This window comes from Mobula hypostoma, chromosome 7, assembly GCF_963921235.1.
Source record: "Mobula hypostoma chromosome 7, sMobHyp1.1, whole genome shotgun sequence".
Taxonomy (NCBI): Eukaryota; Metazoa; Chordata; class Chondrichthyes; order Myliobatiformes; family Myliobatidae; genus Mobula; species Mobula hypostoma.
This window is the reverse complement of record NC_086103.1, coordinates 50,717,143-50,731,803: the sequence shown is the minus strand read 5'-3', so window position 1 is coordinate 50,731,803 and position 14,661 is coordinate 50,717,143. Positions and strand designations below refer to the sequence as shown.

Here is a 14,661-nt window from a genome sequence, read left to right as displayed (position 1 = left end):
AATATCATTTTAAATGACCATAACTGAAGTTGAAACCTGGGAGAAGGCAAATGGGAACAGTAGAGTACAATTTGTGTATTAAATTTTATACACACAGTATAAGTGAAAGCCCAAGTGTAACTTAAGTTGGCATGAAAGTAAATTTTAACAGCTGACTAGCAGTGAAACCCAGATTTGTTGATATCTCATTCATTTAGCAATAGGTCCAGATATAACACAATGTAAGCAAAATTTAAAGGGATAGGAACAATCAAAAGGGAGTCTCAAAAGAAGAAAACAATAATTTTACAAACTTCAGAAGCAGCCAGGAAATAATTCAAACCATTAGAAGTGATTACTACTGATGAAGATGAGGAATTTGAAAGAGACAATTAATAGAACAGGAAACCTAAGGTGTGAACATGAGCATGAACACAAATTCCCGTAACCAATGACAAATTGCAAAACCTCCACATATTACACAATCAGACAAAAAGGGACTATGGCATCAAAGAGTCATAGAAAAGTACAGCACAGAAATAGGCCCTTCAGCCCATCTAGTCCATGCCAAACCAATTAAACTGCATTGACCTACACCCAGACCACAGCACTCCCATCCACGTACCTATCCAAACTTCTTTTAAACATTGAAATCGAGCTTGCACGCACCACTTGTACTGGCAGCTCATTCCACTCTCTCATGGCCCTCTGAATGAAGAAGTTTTCCTTCATGTTCCCCTTACACATTTCACCTTTCACCCTTAACCCATGACCTCTAGTTGTAGTCCCACCCACCGTCAGTGTATAAAGCCTGCTTGCATTTGCCCTACCTGCCATTTTTCAGCTCATTTTTCTAGCTGGTCCAGATACAGCTGCAAGTTCTGATAGTCATTCTTGCCGTCCACTACACCTCCAACTTTGGTGTCATCTGCAAATTTGCTGATCCAGTTAACCACATTAACATTCTGATTGTTGATATAGATGACAAACAACCATGGACATAGTACCAATCCCTGCAGCACTCCACTAGTCACAGGCCTTCCAGTCACAGAGGCTATCACCTACTACCACTCTCTGGCATCTCCCACAAAGCCAATGTCTAATCCAATTTATTACCTAATCTTGAATGCCAAGCAACTGAACCTTCCTGACCAAACTCCCATGCAGGATCTTGTCAGACAGCTTGCTAAACAACAACCATTGCCTTGCCTTCATCAACTTTTCTGGTAACTTCCTCGAAAAACTCTTTAAGCTTGGTTGGACATGACCTACCATGTACAAAGCCATGCTGACTATCCCTAAATAGTCCCTGTCTATCCAAATACTCATATATCCACTCCCTTTGAATAATGCCCAATAGCTTTCCCACTACTAATGTCAGATTTCCAGCCTATAAATTTCCTGGTTTATTTTTAGAGCTTTTCTTAATCAGAAGAACAACATTATCTATTCCCCAATTCTCTGGTACCTCTCCTGTCACTAAGGATGATTTAAATATCTCTGCAATATTAGGAGAGTGGTTATAAAATTAATCAAAGAGGAGCAGTTAAGGAGAATTTTAAAAGAAGAGGGCCACAGAGGAGAGGTTTAGGGAAATGATACCAATGATAGACTGAAGAGACTAGCAGATGAAATACTATGCTGGAGTTCGTGGAAAACAAAATTAGTAGGGGTAAAATAATTATAGTGCTAGAAAGAGGTGAAATTGGTAGATGATTTCAAAGCAGGCTGAAAATTTTAAATACAAGGCAAATGTTGTCTGGAACCAATGTAGATCAAGTGAATACATAATTGTGTGAGAACTAGTGTGGACTTGGATTCAGGTAGATAGCTGTATACTTTATTGATCCCAAAGGAAATTACAGTATCACAGTAGCATTAAAAGTGCACAGATATATAACTATTAGAAGAGAAGTATATAGAATTAAAAAATAAATTACCTCAAACAGTCTAACAGGAGGGTTTCATCTCTTCCCTGACTACAGGATGACTCATTATAAAGCCTAAAGGCCAGGAGTAAGAATGACTTCATATAGTGCTCTTTGGAGCAGTGCAGTTGTCTATTACTAAAAGTGCTTCTCTGTTAAGCCAAGGTGGCATGCAGAGGGTGAGAAACATTGTCCAGAATTTCAAGGATTTTTCGTAGGGTCCTTTGCTATACCACAGCATCCAGTGTGTCCAGTTTGGCTCCTATAACAGAGCTACCATTTCTATTCAGTTTATTGAGCCTATTGGCATCAACCATGTTGACAGCATTGACCCAGCACACCACCACATAGAAGATTGTACTGGTGATAACAGACTGGTAGAACATGTGAAGGAGAGGCCTGCATTCTCCTCAGCCCTTCTTGTACATAAACTCAGTGTTGATCTCTGTTATCTGTTATCCAGGGGCACCCTCAGGTACTTGTAGGTCATCACCACATCCACAAACTCACCATCAATAGTAACAGGGAGCATTGTGCCGGCTTAAGGCTGATTTATACTTGTGTGTCAAATTGACGCCGTAGGTACGGCGTAGCCGCGAACCCTATGCTGTACTCTACACAAACCCTACGCTGTAGCCTAACGTGCACCTCTCCCAAAATGTAACTACGCATCACGGCAACACAGACAGAAACAACTGCGATTGGTCTGCTTGGTAGCATCGCATTTCCTCCTACGCTGCAGTAGCTTCCCATTGGGCTACTGAAGGGCAGGGAAGGAACTCTGGCTGCAATGCTTTCCATAAAGCTTTACAGACCTCTGAAATTATGGAGGACACATTTCGCTTTTATGAAAGACCTACATTAGTACCTGTTTTTGTTAACTGAAAGAGGATTTTCGCTTTTACGGAAAAAGACATTCGCTTTAAACTTGTTTACCCCAAGAAAGACTACCACGATCATGAAGCCTTGCATGGGCAGGTGTGTGTGCATGCATGTATGTGCCAATTTTTTTCAACAAATCGATTCTGGCTCAAGTTCCCAATTCTGTTAAGTGATATTACACCGTACGTACAGAAAATTCACCCTCCTTCAGTTTCAGTCGCCATTGTTTGAAGTTTGAGTTTCTTCATGTTGAGTTTCAACATGAAGAAACTCAACACAGTGGCACAGAAACCCCACCGCCAACTAGCGTTTTGGCGGTGAATTGCAGAGCGACGCAGACACACCAACACACAAGTATAAATGCTCACAACAGCATAGCCCACTTGCGTAGGCTACGGCACAAGCTAGTACACACAAGTATAAATCAGCCTTTAGTCTTCCTAAAGTTCATCACCATCTCCTTTGTCTTACTGATAACGGAGCTTTAGATGAGCTCTGTTTTAAGCATGATAGATGCTAGAATCAAATTCAGAATCAGGTTTAACATCAATGGCATATGTAATCATTACAGCAACAGTACTTTGTAATACATAATAAAAATATTATAGTATGTGTATATTGAATTGAATTGACTTTATTTCTTCCATCCTTCACATACATGAGGAGTAAAAATCTTTACGTTACGTCTCCATCAAAATGTGCAATGTGCAATCATAGTAATTTATAATAATTTATAACAAATAGAACAGTCAATGTAACATAGAATACACGCAAATCAGCGTGAGTTAATTAGTCTTATGGCCTGGTGGAAGAAGCTGTCCTGGAGCCTGTTGGTCCTGGCTTTTATGCTGCAGTACCATTTCCTGGATAGTAGCAGCTGCTATCAGCTATACCATATAAATAAATTAACTAACTAAATGGTCCAAAAAGAGAGCAAAAAATAGTGAGGTAGTGTTCATGGGTTCACTGTTCATTCAGAAATCTGATGGCAGAGGGGAAGAAGCTGTTCTTGAAATGTTGAGTGTGTGTCTTCAGGCTTCTGTACCTCCTCTTTGATGGTAGCAATGAGAAGAGGGCACGTTCTGGGTGATCGCTGTGCTTAACGACGGATGGAACCCTTTTGGGATATCATGTTTTTTTAAGATTCCCTTCATACTAGGGAGGCTGGTTCACATGATGAAGCTGGCTGAGTTTACAAATTTCTGTTGCTTTTTCTGATTCTGTGCAGTGGCCCTTCCAGAGCAGATGGTGATACGAGTTAGAACATCTGTAGAAAATTACAGAAGTCTTTGATGATATGTCAAGTCTCTTCAAATTCCTCATGAAATATAGCCACTGTAATGCCTTCTTTGTAATTGTATCAGTATGTTGGGCCTAGGATGGATCTTCAGAGATGCTGACACCTAGGAACTTGAAACTGCTCACTCTTTCCACTGCATGTTCCTCCGATTCCCACTTCCTGAAGTCCACAATCAATTCCTTGGACTTAATGACGTGAGTTCAAGGTTGTTGTTGTGACACCACTCAACCAGATGATCTCGCTCCTTCTCATCACCATCTGAAATTCTGCCAACAATAGTATGTCATTGGCAAATTTATGGATGGCATTTGAGTTGTGCCAAGCCGCACAGTCGTGGGTGTAGAGACAGTAGAGCAATGGGTTAAGCACGCATCCTTAAGCTGTGTCAGTGTTGATTATCAATGAGGAGGAGATATTATTTCAATCCACACAGACTGCGGTCTCCTGATGAGGAAGTCAAGATCCAGTTGCAGAGGGAGGTACAGAGATCCAAGTTTTAGACCATAAGACACAGGAGCAGAATTAGGTCACTTGGCCCATCGAGTCTGCTCTGTCATGCCACCATTATCCTTCCCAACTCCACACTCCTGCCTTCTCACCATAAACTTTGATGCTCTGACCAGCAAGGACCTGGACCCATTGCAATTTGCCTATCACCACAATAGGTCTTTTTTTAAAAATTTCAGCTCATCCTCTTTCTGTTTGGGGTCCTGTGGGTCTGGCGGCCCAAACCGAAGTCTTTTCAACGGCCTCTGCTCATCACCACAATAGGTCTAAGGCAGATGCAATCCCAACGGCTCTTCACATGGCCTTAGATCATCTGGACAATAAAAAATACCTATAGCATGATGCTGTTTGTTGACTATAGCTCAGCATTTAGCACCATCATTCCCACAATCCTGAGTTATATAACCTGGGCCTCTGTAATTGGATCCTCAACTTTCTAACCAGAAGGCCACAATCTGTGCAGATTGGTGATACTACCTCCTCCTCGCTGACAATCAACACTGGCGCACCTCAGGGGTGTGTGCTTAACCATGACTGTGTGGATAGGATTAGCTCAAATACCATTTACAAATTTGCTGATGATAAACTATTGTTGATAGAATATCATAAGGAGATGAGGGGGCATACAGGAGCAAGATATACCAGCTAGTTGAGTCGTGTCATAGCAACAACCTTGCACTCAGTGTCAGTAAGATGAAAGAGCTGATTGTGGACTTCAGGAGGGTAACATGAGGGAACACGAACCAATCCTCTTAGAGGGATCAGAAATGGAGAGAGTGAGCAATTTCAGGTTCCTGTTGTCAAGATCTCTGAGGATTCAATCTGGTCTCAACATATCAATGCAACTATAAAGAAGGCAAGACAGTGGCTATATTCCATTAGGAGTTTGAAGAGATTGGTTTGTCAACTAAAACACTCAAAAGCTTCTATAGATGTACCATGGAGAGCATTCTGACGGGCTGCATCACGGTCTGGTATGGGGGTATGGGGGGGGGTGGTGGGATGGTCTCCACAGAACCGATAGAAGCTACAGGAAGTTGTAAAATTAGTCAGTTCTTTCTTGAGTAGTACACAAGATATCTTCAAGGAGCAGTGCCTCAGAAAGGTAATTTACCTCAGCATCAGGTACATCACCTCTGTAGTATCCAAGACATCTTTAAGGAGCGGTGCCTCGGAAGGGTGATGAGCCTCAGCAATGGGTAATCTGGCTCTCCAGGCGATGCAAAAGATGCAACAAAGGTAACTTAAATGGAAGGTGTTGAGCCTTCTTTCCTCCTTAGGTCTTCCTGCTGTACGGCAGTGTGTGGGTGACACAAGTGTTATATGCTGCCATCTTTGTTTTGACTGAGTTCAGAGTTCTCCTAGACTGGTGTGGAGAGGCAGGCAAGGTTTGCTGCAACCTTCCCGATGCGCTTGCAGATTTCCGCATCCAAGGAGAGGTTGTGACTGATGATGGACCCCAGGTATGTGAACTGAGGAACCACATCCAGTTTGTAATTATCAGTGGTAATGACTGGTGGTGCCTCCACATCTTGTCCCAAGATGTTTGTCTTTTTCAGGCTGACAGTCAGACCGAATACCTTGTAAGCCTGAAAGAAGCAATACATCAAACTCCTCTGGAGGTGCTGCGGAGTGTGGGCTGCAACTGCTGCCTTATCAGCAAACAGCATGCCTCCGATCACAGTGTCCTGCACATTAGTTTTGGCTCTTAGGCAGGCAAGGTTAAAAAAACTGCAATCTGATCAAGCGTGGACCTAGAATTTGAAAAAATAAAATCCATAAAACACTTAAGAGGAACTTGTCAACAACTGCATTTAAATTCACCTAATGAAATAATAAATGACGACACAGGAGAATGGAGATGCTGGAAATGTGGAGCAACATAAAAAGGTACTGGACGAACTTAGTGGGTTAGGCTGCATCTATGGAGGGAAATCGACATTTGACATTTCGGATTGAAACCCTTCACCTGGAAAGAAAAAGGGCAGACAGCTAGTACAAAAAGGTGGAGGGAAGGGGTGGAACAAACGCTGGCAAGCCATTGGTGAATCCTTGTGAAGGGGTTGATAGGCAGATGCAGGGGGGGTGGGAGTAGAAATGAAGTCTGAAGCTAGCAAGTGACAAAAGGCTGAAGATGAAAAAATTTGATAGGAAAGGATGTGGAATATGAATAAAGGCAAGGAGGTGAGAGAGGTGACAGTGGGAGGAGCATGTGGGTGATGGGCAGATGGTGAAAGTGGGGGAGGGAGCCAGGGTGATGGGGCCAGTTGGATTAAGAGGAGAGATGAAACAGAGAGAGAGGTATTGTATGGTTACAGAATATTAAGAATTTGAGACACACAGCATCAGGTTGGAGGCCGCCCAGTTGAAATATTAGATGGCAACCTTCTAATTCGCATTAGCCTTGACATGACAGAAGAGGAGGCTGCGAGCAAATAGGTTGGAGTGGGAGTGGGAAGTAGAATTAAAACAGCTGGCCACAGGGAGATAAGCAAAGTTGCTGATGGAAAAGATTAAAAAATGAATCTCTTTCTTTTGAAGTTGTTTCTTTCTATTAAATGAATTGGGTGCATTTCACAGTGTAAGTGCTAGAAATGTGCAAGATGTCAGATCCAGGCTTCATGAGGAATTCAGATCTGCAGTACAGTAGGAATGAGGTCCTCCCCCTCTCAGGAAGTCCTGGACTTCTGTATTTGTGTGAGTAGTCTAAAGGAGTACTTTAGATTACCGATCTTGCCCTCCTTGGAAAAATGCTGCCACACACACACACACATTACAATTTTCTAAACTTGATAAAAAATGAAGATGTCTTACAAATCAGGAATGACAAACATAGCAACACATACAAAATGCTGGAGGAACTCAGCAGGCTAGACAGCATCTATGTATAAAAGAGTATAGTCGACGTTTTGGGCTGAGACCCTTTAGCAAGACTGGAGAAAAACAGATGAGGAGTAGAGTTAACAGGTGGGGGAGGCGAGCAAGAAACACAAGGTGACAGGTGAAACTGGGAAAGGGAGGGGTGAAGTAAAGAGCTGGTAAGTTGATTGGTGAAAGAGATACAGGACTGGAGAGGGGGAGTCTGATAGTAGAGAACAGAAGGCCATGGAAGAAAAAAGGGAGGAGCACCAGAGGGAAGTGATAATCAGGCAAGAAGATGAGATGGTCAGGTGAGAGATGGAAAAGGGGATGGGAATGGTGAAGGTGAGGAGGCTATTACCAGAAGTTCAAGAAATCGATGTTCATGCCATCAGGTTGGAGGCTACTCAGATGGAATATAAGGTGTTCTTCCTCCAACCTAAGTGTGGCCTCATCATAACAGTGGAGAAGGCCATGGATATACATATTGGAAAGGGAATGGGAAGTGGAATTAAAGTAGGTGGCCACTGGGAGATCCCACTTTTTTTGGCAGATGGAATGTAGGTGCTCAGCGAAGCAGTGTTCCACTCTATGATGGGTCTCACTGATATACAAGAGGCCACATCAGGAGCACCAAACAGAGTATATCACCCCAATAGACTCACAGGTGAAGTGTCGCCTCACCTGGAAGGGCTGATTGGGGCTGTGAATGGTAGTGAGGGAGGAGGTGTAAGGCCACTTGTACCACTTGTTCCACTTGCAAGGATAAGTGCTGGGAGAAAGATCAGTCGGGGGGGCGGGGAACCAGTGGACAAGGGAGTTGTGTAGGGAGCGATCCCTGCTGATAGCAGAAAGTAGGGGAGGGGGAGGGAAAGATGTGCTCGGTGGTGGGATCCCATTGGAGATGGCGGAAGTTGCAGAGAATTATGTGCTGGATGTGGAGGCTGGCGGGGTGGTAGGTGTGGACAAGAGGAACCCTATCCCTGGAGGGTGTGGTGGGAGGATGGGGTGAGGGTAGATGTGCATGAAATGGAAAATGTGATGAGGGCAGTGTTGATGGAGGACAGGAAGACCCTTTCTTTGAAGGAGGAGGACATCTCCTTCGTTCTGGAATGAAAAGCCTCATCCTGAGAGGTAGTGAGAGAAGGGGATGGCGTTCTTACAAGTAACAGGGTTCAAGGAGGTATAGTCCAGGTAGCTGAGAGAGTCTGCAGGTTTATAATAGACATCAGTAGATAAGCTGTCTCCACAGCAGAGACAGAGAGCTCGAGAAAGGGGAGGGAGGTGTCAGAAACGGACCAGGTAAATTTGAGGGCAGGGTGGAGGTTGGAGGTAAAGTGGATGAAATTGACAAGTTCCGCATGGATGCAGGAAGCAGCACCAATGCAGTTGTCGATGTAGCAAAGGAAAAGTGGGGAACGACCACCACTGTAGGCTTGGAACATAGACTGTTCCATGTAGCTGACAAACAGGCAGGCATAGCTGGGACCTACGCGAGTGCCATGGCTACACTTTTTGTTTGAAGGAAATGGGTGGAGCCAAAGGAGAAATTATTTAGAGTGAAGAAAAGTTCCACTAGTCGGAGGAGAGTGGTGGTGGAGGGGAACTGGTTGGGTCTGGTGTCCAGAAAAAAACAGAGAGCTTTGAGGGCTTCCTGGTGAGGGAATGGAGGTGTATAGGGACTGACATCCATAGCGAAAATAAGATGACGGAGGCCAGGGAACCTGAAATCATTGAAAAGATCCAGAGTGTGTGACGTGTCATGGATGTAGGCAGGAAGGGACTGAACAGAGTCGACATATGCAGGTATGAGTTCACTGGGGCAGGAACAAGCTGAAACAATGGGTCTACCTGAATAAGGTGGTCAGTGGATCTTGGGTAAGAGGTAGCAACGGGAGGTGTAGGGTGCGAAAACTATGAGGTTGGTGGCAGTGGATGGGAGATCCCCAGAGTCAATATGGTTGGTGATGGTGTAGGAAACAATGGCCTGGTGCTCCTTAGTGGGGTCCTGTTCGAGGGGTAAGTAAGCGGAGGTGTCTGGGAGTTGTCACTGGAACTCAGCAAGGTAGAGGTCAATATGCCAGACTACTACAGCACCTCCCTTATCTGCGGGTTTGATGGTAAGGTTAGGATTGCTGCAGAGGGAGTAGAGAGCAGAGCCTCTTACTCAGTGTTTGCAAGACAAAGGAGCTGATATTGACTTCAGGAAGAGGAAACAGGAGGTTTGTGAGCCAGTTCTCATCGGTGGATCAGAGGTGGGGAGTGTCAGCAACTTTAAATTCCTCATTTCAGGGCACCTGTCCTGGGCCCAACACATAAGTGCTATTATGAAGAAAGTATGGCAGAATCTCTACATTCTTATAAGTTTGTTAAGATTTAGCATTGTAGGATTTTCCATTCAAGGGCATTGGTGTTTCTATACCAGACTTAAACTTTGACAAAGTTCTACAGATGTGTGGTGGAAAGTATATTGATTGGCTGGATCACAGTCTGGAATAGAAACACCAATGCCCTTGATTGGAAAATCTCACAAAACAATAGTGGATACTGTCCAGTCTTTCACAAGTAAAGCCCTCCCCACTATTCAGCACAGCCACATGGAGCTTTGCCACAGGAAAGCACGTATATCATTGGGGATGATGTATCCAGGGCATATTCTCTTCTCACTGCTGCCACCAGGAGGAAGGTACAGGAGCTGCAGGACTCACATTGGCACGTTCGAGAACAGTTATTACCCCTTAACTATCAGACTCTTGAACCAGAGGGGCTAACTTCACTCAGCTTCACTTGCCCCATTACTGAACTATCCCCACAAACTGTGGACTCACTTTCAAGGACACTTTGTCTCATATGGTCAACACGCTCCTAGAAGACAGTGGCGCGGCTAATGTAGATGAACTGAACACACTGATGAAGGAGAGGGAGAAGTGGAGAGTCCGTCATCGTGGCCGACGCCGGCCCCCTAGGCCTGAGTTGATGTAGTACTAGTAGTTGTCTCATATTCTCGATATTTATTGCTTATTTATTTATTGTTATTGTTATTATTTTCTTTCTTTTTGTATTTACAGAGTTGTCTTTTTACACACTGCTTGTCCGCCATGTTGTGTGCAGTCTTTCAATGATTTTATTATGGTTATTGGTTTTATTGAGTATGCCTGCAAGAAAGTGAATCTCCGGGTAGTATGTAGTGACATATATGTACTTAGCTAATAAATTTACTTTGAACTTTGAAGTTAGCAGCACACGGTCTTTCAGGGTCAAAGTCCTAGGAACTTGCAATTCAGAACCATGACTCCAAAATTGAATTGAATTGAATTGAGTTGACTTTATAACTTACATCCTTCATAAGGAGTAAAAATCTTTACATCACGTCTCCGTTTCAATGTGCAAAGTGCAATTTATAGTAATTTATAATAAATAGTATATACAACATAACATAGAAATACAGTTGTTGCAATGCGGCGTTTGGGAACGGACACAAGTGCAGGACACAGACACATAAGTAGCATTAACAGAAGTGTGTTTATTAATAGTTGCTAGGAAAGCCGGGGAGCGAGGATAGAATGTTTATGTGGACGAGGATATGGGACAACAAACAGGAGGAGCTCGGACACAGAGCCTGGACTTGGACTTGGACACAGAGCCTGGACTTGGACTCGGACTTGGACCCGGACTCAGACACAGGGCCTGGACTTGGACTCGGACACGGAAAGACAGAATACCCAACTTGGAGTAGTGGCAAACAGCCGGACCTACTCAGCTGGAAACGAGGCGACCAAACCAAACAACAACAGACAATCCATTTCTTGACACAGAGTAGCTCATGATGCGGCAAACAGCCGGCAATAGCTGGAAACGAAGAGACAGAATTCTCAACTCAGAGTAGTGGCAAACGGCTGGACCTACTCAGCTGGAAACAAGATGACTAAACCAACCAACGACAGACAATATGAATCTTGACACGGAGTAGCTCACGAAGCGGCAAACGGCCAGCAATCACTCAGCTGGACATGAAGAGACAGAATTCCCAACTCAGAGTAGTGGCAAATGGCCAGACCTACTCAGCTTGAAACGAGATGACTAAAACCAAACAATGACAGTCCATTTGTATTTTGGCTTGGAGTGGCAGCAATCGGCCAGCAAATCTCAGCAGGACATGAAAATGATAGAATTCGCACCCTGACTCGGAGTAGCAGCAAAACGGCCAGCAACTCAGCTGGACACGAAAACAACTGAATTCACTAAGCAGCCACAGGAACCGAAGCAACTTATTCGAGTCCACAATTCTTGGTGACTCCGGGACGAGCATAGCCACACTGGCTACTGTGACAAACCAGCAGCGAGTAGATGTAAGCTGAAGTTTTTATGCTGCTGGTTCGAATGAGGATCAGGTGCCCTAATCAAGGAGCCCAGTGGATCATGGGGAAAATAAAATTAACTGAAATGAGGAGTCAACGGACCAGACCGTGACAACAGTTGGGTCAGCATGAATTAAACAGTCTGATGGCCTGGTGGAAGGAGCTGTCCTGGAGCCTGTTGGTCCTGGCTTTTATGCTGCGGTACAGTTTCCCGGCTGGTAGCAGCTGGAACAGTTTGTGGTTGGGGTGACTCGGGTCCCCAGTGATCCTTCAGGCCCTTTTTACACACCTCTCTTTGTAAATGTCCTGAATAGTGGGAAGTTTGAATCTACAGATACGTTGGGCTGTCTGCACCACACTCTGCAGAGTCCTGCGACTAAGGGAGCTACAGTTCCCATACCAGGCAGTGATGCAGCCAGTCAGGATGCTCTCAATTGTGCCCCTGTAGAAAGTTCTTCGGATTTGGGGGCCCATACCAAACTTCTTTAACTGTCTGAGGTGAAAGAGATACTGTTGTGCCTTTTTCACAACACAGCTGGTATGTACGGACTACGTGAGATCCTTGGTGATGTTTATTCCTAGGAACTTAAAGCTGCTCACCCTCTCAACTCCAGATCCATTGATGTCAATAGGGGCTGGCCTGTCTCCATTCCTTCTGTAGTCCACAACCAGCTCCTTTGTTTTTGCGACATTAAGGTAGAGGTTGTTTTCATGACACCACTGTGTCAGGATGATGACTTCTTCTCTGTAGGCTGTCTCATTATGATTTGAGATTAGGACAATCAGTGTAGTGTCATCACGGGTATACAGAGGTAAAGGAGGGGGCTTAGTACACAACCCTGAGGGGCACTTGTGTTGAGAGTCAGAGGGGCAGAGGTGAGGGAGCCCACTCTTACCACATGCCGGCAGTCTGGAAATCCAGGATCTAGCTACACAAGACGGGCACCGTATATAATCAATGAGGTTAAAAGCTCTCACAACAAACACCTCTCTACAAAGCTTTGAAGCCCTGCCATATCTAGTTGTGAATGGCAGTATACAGTTCAACTTCCCACCCTCAGTGATGATAGGGTCCACCAAATGAGGGCCAAAAACAATGAGCCATGCGTAACCATATTCAGCCATAAATGTCAAGTGATTTATTCATCATAGCCTCCTTCTGACATCCCTATGATCACAAAAAAATGCTTCCAGTTGTTTTGATTCACTCCAATCGTAACAAGAAATGGCTTAAAGGAGGGGGGACAGCAAACACTATGGAACCAGTCAGTGGATTGGCTAATGAAACAAGCTGGAGGAGGAACTCACCGAGTCAAGCCAATCTGCGGAGAGAGGGGGACAGTTGATATATTGGGTGGTGGCCCTGCATCAGAACTGAGAGCGTAGAGACTACCTATAGCCTGGCCATCATAGGAAGAATTAGTCCCACATTCAGTGAAACAGCTCTAGCACAGCTACAGATCTGCTAATACTAGAAATTCAAGGGACCACCATATCAACATTCTAGAGGTTACCATTGACCAGAAACACCACTGGACCTATCACAGCAATACTGAGGCTACAGCATCAAGTCAGCTGCTGGGTGTCTTGAGGTGAGTGATGTTGCACATGACAGCCCCAAGTACTTTCCACCGCCCACAAGTCACACAGCACAAGTGTGATGAAATACACTTAACTTGCCCGAATGAATGCAGCTTGAATGAGCCAAAACAGAGCACTTGATTGGAGTGCTCCAGCACCATCCACCATCCTAAACTTTCATCCTTTCCACCAGGGCATCCACTTCCACCGGGGCATAAAGTGGACGCAATGTGTTCCATCAACAGGATTCACTGCGGTTAGTCACCCAGGAAACTCTGATATCATCTCCCAAACCAAAGAGCTTTTCTCACCGCTACCATCAGGTAGGAGATACAGAAGCCTGAAGGCACACACTCAGCGCTTCTGGAACAGCTTCTTCCCCTCTGCCAACCGATTCCTAAATGGACATTGAAGCTTTGGACACTACCTCACTTTTTTTTAATATACAGTATATCTGTTTTTGCACATTTTTTAATAATCTATTCAATATATGTATTTGATGTACTTGTTTATTTATTATTATGTTTTATTTGTTATTATTTTTTCTCTCTGCTATATTATGTATTGCATTGAACTGCTGCTGCTAAGTTAACAAATTTGATGTCACATGCCGGTGATAATAAACCTGATTCAGAAGAAGTATAATAGCATCAGGTAGATTTAAATCCTGTATCTCCCTAAATGACAACACCTTGAGAGTGATTTTACCAGAAGAAATGCAGCAGTTCAAGAAAGTGGCTCAACACCCCATTCTCAGTGGCAATTAGTAATGCTGAATAAATGCTGGATCCACCGAGATGCAACACAGAATGTCATAGGAAGTCATTCCTGCCTGTGGCCATCAAACTTTACAACTCCTCCCTTGGAGGGTCAGACACCCTGAGCCGATAGGCTGGTCCTGGACTTATTTCATAATTTACTGGCATAATTTACATATTACTATTTAACTATTTATGGTTCTATTACTATTTATTATTTATGGAGCAACTGTAACGAAAACCAATTTTCCCCGGGATTAATAAAGTATGACTATGACTATGACCATGACTATTTGCCAGTTGTGCCCAGACCTGAGATATAAATTTTTAAAATTTAGTGTCTGATACTGACAAATCGCAACCAACTTCTCCAGCTCCTTTTGGAGAGGGCCTAGTGGGCCTAGTCTGCCACCTCAGATGTACAGTGTTCTAAGAGAGTAAAATGTTCGAGCTTGGAAACCTGTCTCTAATACCCAGTCTGCAATGGATACTGTGCCCCAATCCTGTAA

General features: G+C 44.1%; 1 protein-coding gene across 3 annotated transcripts in view; it reads right to left on the bottom strand.

Moving 5' to 3' along the window:
- ppp3ca (protein phosphatase 3, catalytic subunit, alpha isozyme) overlaps positions 1 to 14,661 on the bottom strand; it is a 440,681-nt gene that overhangs the window by 50,351 nt on the left and 375,669 nt on the right. The gene's annotated exons all lie outside the window — the stretch shown is intronic.